This window comes from Myxine glutinosa, chromosome 3 (genome assembly GCF_964187855.1).
Source record: "Myxine glutinosa chromosome 3, kmMyxGlut1.1, whole genome shotgun sequence".
NCBI classification, from domain to species: Eukaryota; Metazoa; Chordata; class Myxini; order Myxiniformes; family Myxinidae; genus Myxine; species Myxine glutinosa.
In genome coordinates this window covers 141,045,940-141,051,939 of record NC_136263.1, presented here as the reverse complement: position 1 = coordinate 141,051,939, position 6,000 = coordinate 141,045,940, and positions in this window count along the sequence as shown.

Sequence of the window (6,000 nt, the reverse complement as noted above, 5' to 3'; positions counted from 1 at the left end):
CCCCACAAAAAAAATATTCCATTGAAGCGCGCTGCTGCGCACGCTAATGCTTATGCAAGGAGCAAGCGGACAACGCGGTTCATAAAAGAGTCTTTTTTGAAAGTACTCAAACTGCAGCACTCAGCTGCTCCAGGCTGCGCGCCCCGTGTATATCTTGAGGCCACGCGTCTCTCTCGGGCGTGGCCGCCGCCCACTTGGTGCGCGGAATGATGTCACCACGCCAGTGGGCTTTCGTGTCAGCCACACGCGCCCCCCCCCCCCCAGAATTCCCGCGCACCTGGAGGGCCAGTTTGCGGGGCAAACGGATGACCCGGCCGAAGCGCCCCCTGGCGATCGGCGGCGCCCGGGGTGCAGGGATGCCAGGTGGGATGCCTCTGGCTGCCCCTGGGATGGGTGCAGGACCGGGGGGCGGCGTGGCGGTGGGGCTGGGCGGTGCCGGGGGTCCGCCCGCAGAGGGGCGGCCCCGACGCGAGGGTCGGGCCACTGGCGGTGGATGGTCCACGTGGAGGTGGGCTGGCTTGAGGCGGTCTACAGAAACGCAGGCAGGAGTACCACCGATGTCCAGGGTGAAGTGCTTCGCCCTGGTCTCCAGCACGTGGAAAGGCCCGTCGTACGGGGGCCGCAGTGGTGTCCGGTGGGCATCGTGGCGGACGAAGACGTACTCCGCCGTGCGAAGCTCCGGGGCGACGTGCGTCGGTGGGTGCCCATGGCATGCCGTTGGCACTGGGGCGAACCTCTGGGCGGTCTCTTGCAGAGCGGAGCGCTGCTGTTTCTAAGGCTTATATCAAAATATTAACTTATATCAAATAAGTCTTTTAAGGTGAAAGCGCAATGACGTCACCACGTCACGCGGCACGAATGCGCGCCTGTGTTGTTGGAGGTATTGACTTCTATAGGGTTGGTTTTCTAAGGCTTATATCAAGATATTAACTTATATCAAATAAGTCTTTTAAGGTGAAAGCGCGATGACGTCACCACGTCACGCGGCACGAATGCGCGCCTGTGTCGTTGGAGGTATTGACTTCTATAGGGTTGGTTTTCTAAGGCTTATATCAAAATATTAACTTATATCAAATAAGTATTTTAAGGTGAAAGCGCGATGACGTCACGCGGCCTTGCCTAGATGTAGGCCGCACCTCATTTTGTCGAATAAAGTGGTATTCGGGTGGTTCCGGTATTTGGGACCGCAGGGACGGAAAGTGCAGGTACGGGGTGCCAGTCACTCCCCAGCCGGCCCGCTCTGAAGGTTCGGATCGGGACACCGGGATTCATTCCGGTCGCCCGGTCGGCCCGGAGGTGGGGGTGCGGGGCCTGTCACGGAACGTCAAAACAAACGGCCTGCCGGGGCCGCCCAAAAGTCGGGCGTGAGGGGCGCGTCCACTAATGGAATGCCCCTCGCTTCCCTGATCGAGGGCCACGTGGTCAGGAGAACCTCGTCCCTTCTGGTTGCCTTGCCGTCCCACCGTGAGCGCTGGTCAGGGTGCACTTCAAACTAAGCTTAAGTGTCGAGCGTTAAGTTCCTCCTTGCCCTCGCAAGGGAAAGGCTAGGGTCAAGCTCTTCCAAATTTCCAAACACTAGAAATCGGACATCTCAAATTAATTAATTAATTTGTTAATACATCTCAGTCGCCCGCGACCTCTCCAGCGCGGGCGTCGAACCAGTCCATTTCCGGTGCGACTGGGCCCAGTATCGGCCCGGCCGTGGCCGAAGCCGTTGATTCCGCCGTAGCACGCTAACGCGTAGGCTCGCGCGTCCCTGGTCCGCTGGGGCTCCGCGGGTGTCCTACCGTGCCCGGCGCCACTATTCTCTCAAACTTCCGGGAGTAGGTGCCGGTGCCCGGGGACGGAGTTCGCTGTCTAAACATGGTAGCGCTAGGCCAGTGGGACCGCCGGGACCCACGTGCACTCACACGTTGTTCTGCGCGTGGGCGGCAGTATCAGACCGGGGCGCCCAAACGCTCCCCGGCTAAAGTTCATCCTGGAAGCGCCCACATTGTGCGGACAAACCCCACCAAGTCGAGGGCCACGTGGTCAGGAGAACCTCGTCCCTTCTGGTCACACTGTGCCTATCGGCCGGCCTCGAAGACCGAAATTGTGACTATGTCACCTATGTGACCATGGTGCCGTGGAGTCGGGGAGGAACTCGCCCGGCACCCGCAGCGGTTGCCCGAAGACCAACTCCGCCGCGGATGTGCGCAGGTCCTCCTTGGGCGCCGTCCGGAGGCCCAGCAGGACGCAGTGGAGCCTGTCGACCCAGCCGCCGTCGCGGAGGGTGGCCCGGAGCGCGGCCTTCAATGAGTGGTGAAATCGCTCACACAGGCCGTTAGCCTGGGGGTGGTAGGCCGTGGTTCGGTGCAGCCGGACCCCGAGCCCCTGTGCGACCGCCCCCCAGAGCTCCGAGGTGAACTGGGGGCCGCGGTTGGACGAGATGTCTGAGGGGGCGCCGAACCGGGTGACCCAGGTGGCGATGAAAGCCTGCGCGACGTCCGCCGCCGTCGTCGATGCCAAGGGCACGGCCTCCGGCCACCGGGTGGTGCGGTCCACCATGGTGAGGACGTGGGTGAAACCCCGCGAGGGAGGCAGAGGTCCCACCAGGTCCACGTGGACGTGGTCAAACCAGCGTTCCGGCACCGTGAACGGGGCCAACGGGGCCTGGGTGTGCCGGTGCACCTTGGTGCGCTGGCACGCGAGGCACGTCCTGGCCCAGCCACGGACGGCCTTCCGGAGGCCATGCCAGACGAACTTGTCGGCGATCAACCTTTGGGAGGCCCTTGCGCCCGGGTGGGACAGGCCGTGGATGGCGTCAAACACCTGGCGCTGCCAGCCCGCGGGCACGATGGGGCGAGGCCGCCCGAGGGAGACGTCGCACAAGAGGGCCGCGCCCGCGCCGTCGAACGGCACCTCGGTGACGCGGAGGCCCGCGACAGCGGTCCGCAAGGCCTGGACGTCGGGGTCAGCGGCCTGGTCCGCTGCTATCCGGGCATAGTCGATGCCGAGGTGGACTGCGTGGGCGACGGCCCGGGAAAGGCAATCCGCCACCGGGTTGTCCTTCCCCGCGACGTGTCGGATGTCCGTCGTGTACTCGGACACGGCCGCGAGGTGACGCTGTTGCCGGGCTGACCACGGCTCGGTGACCTTGCCCATCGCGAAAACCAGCGGCTTGTGGTCGACAAAGGCCGTGAATGCACGGCCCTCGAGCAGATGGCGGAAGTGCCTGACCGCCAAGTGAAGCCCGAGCAACTCGCGGTCGAAGGTACTGTAACGGCGTTCGGGCGGGCGAAGCTGCCGGCTAAAGAACGCCAGCGGTTGCCAAGCTCCACGCACCAATTGCTCGTGCACCGCGCCCACCGCGTAGTCCGAGGCGTCGGTGGTGAGGGCGATCGGTGCATCGGGCGCCGGGTGCGCGAGCATGGTGGCATTAGCCAAGGCGAGCTTCGCGCCCGTGAACGCCGTGTCCATCTGCTCGGTCCAGGTAACGTCGCCTTTGCCCGGCTTACCTCGGAGAGCTTCGTGCAGGGGGCGCAGGAGCTGGGCGATAAGGGGCAGGAACCGATGGTAAAAGTTCACCATGCCCAGGAACTCCTGCAGCCCTCTGATCGTGCGGGGGCGCGGAAACCCCTTCACCGCCTCCACCTTGGCCGGCAGGGGGATGGCTCCATGCCTGGTGACACGGTGCCCCAGAAAATCGATTACGGCGACGCCGAACCGGCACTTTGCGGGGTTCACAATCAGGCCATGCTGGCCCAGGCGTTCGAAGAGCGTGCGGAGGTGGCGTAGGTGCTCTTCGCGGGACGCGCTGGCGACGAGGATATCGTCCAGGTAGACGTAGACAAAATCCAAGTCACGCAGGACGCTGTCCATCAGTCGCTGGAACGCCTGAGCTGCATTCTTCAGACCGAAGGGCATCCGCAGGAACTCGAAGAGTCCGAATGGCGTGATGACCGCCGTCTTCGGGACGTCCTCCGGCCTGACGGGGACCTGATGGTAGCCGCGTATGAGGTCCACCTTCGAGAAGAAGGACATGCCCGCCAAACGGGTGGAAAATTCCTGAATGTGGGGGACGGGGTAGCGGTCGGGAGTGGTGGCGTCATTGAGACGGCGATAGTCTCCGCATGGTCGCCATCCCCCGCCGGGCTTCGGCACGATGTGCAGCGGCGATGCCCAAGCACTGTCCGAGCGCCGAATGATGCCGAGTTGCTCCAGGGTTGCGAACGCCGCTTTTGCCACCGCCAGCTTCGTCGGCTCGAGGCGGCGTGCCCGGGCGTAGACCGGTGGCCCGACGGTGGGGATGTGATGGGCCACCCCGTGCTTGACGGCTCCCGCCGAGAAGGTGGGCCGCGTGAGGGCCGGGAAGCCAGCGAGGAGGCGGGTGAATTCGTCCGCTGCCGGAAGCGTACAGATCAACGTGGCCGGAACCGAACCGTTCGGCAAGCCGCTTGCCGAGCCGCTCGTTGAGCTGCTCGACGAGCTGGGCAGCGCACAAGCGAGCGAGCTGAACGTCTCGGCCTGGACAAGACGTCTGCGCTTTACGTCGACCAGGAGCCCATAAGCGCACAGGAAGTCCACGCCAAGCAGTGCCATGGGCACGTCGGCGGTGACGAACGTCCATCGGAAAACCTGCCCTCCGAACCGCAGAGAGAGGCAGCATTTTCCGTACGTACGGATGGGCGTCCCGTTTGCGGCAAGCAGCACGGGGCCCCCGCCCGCGGCGTGCTTGTCTGACGTACCGGCGGGAACGACACTCACCTACACTCCCGTGCCGCACAGGTAACGGCGCCCGGATAAGGTGTCCGTTATGAACAGCAGGCTGCTCGAACGGCCGGCGCTCATCGCCACGATTGAGCGCCGGCCCGTGCGTTTCCCGACCTGTTGAAGGAGCATGGCGGATGACACTGCCGAGCCTCGTGGCCGAACTTGGCGTGGAACCAGCACCAGGTGGTGGAGCTGGAGGAGTGCGGCTGGCTCCGCCAGGCCGGTGGAGTTGGCGGTTTTCCCCACGGTGGCGGTTTTCGCCGCGGCGGTGGGCGGGGCGTGGCGGCGGTCACGAGGTGCGTATCAGCATGCTGCGTATGCTGTGTAAGCTGATGCTGTGGATCAGCATCATCAGCAGCATCAGCCTCGAGGTCCGTGACGGCCGCACCGACTCTCGCCCGCGTATCCGAAGCCGCGAAGTACCTGTCCGCTTCGGCTGCCAATGCTTGGGGTTCCGTTAGCACGGTCCCGGCCAAAGCGAGGCGAACCTGCGCTGGAAGTTGGCGACGGAAAAGCGCCCGGAATAGAGCACCGGGGGCTTCGTTGCCCAACAGTGACAGCATATGGTCCATTCGGACCGACGGGAGCGTGTCGCCGAGCTCGGGGAGATCCAGGAGGCGGTCGGCCCGTGCGTCGTCCGTGAGGCCGAACGTGGCTAGGAGTAGCCGCTTGAGTGCCTCGTACTTGTGGCCGTCCGGTGGTTGGCGAAGGACGGACACAACTCGAGCGGCCGTGCCGGGCCCGAGGGAGGCGACGACGTGGCAGTAGCGCGTGTCGTCGCCGGTGAGGCGCCGAAGCTGAAATTGGGCTTCGGCTTGGACGAACCAGACTTCGGCCTGGGCCTCCCAAAATTCGGGAAGTTTAATCGACATTGCGTTGTTGTTTGCCATTGCAATGGCGTCGTGTTCGGAAGGATCGCTACGGCAGATCCAACGTCGAGGTCACCATATGAAGCGCGATGCTGCGCGCGCTAATGCTTATGCAAGGAGCAAGCGGACAACGCGGTTCATAAAAGAGTCTTTATTGAAAGTACTCAAACTGCAGCACTCAGCAGTCTCAGCTGCTCCGGGCTGCGCGCCCCGTGTATATCTTGAGGCCACGCCTCTCTCTCGGGCGTGGCCGCCGCCCACTTGGTGCGTGGAATGATGTCACCACGCCAGTGGGCTTTCGTGTCCGCCACACCATATTAAATGCCAAGTCTGTATATATATATATATATATATGTGGCGGACACAAAAGCCCACTGGC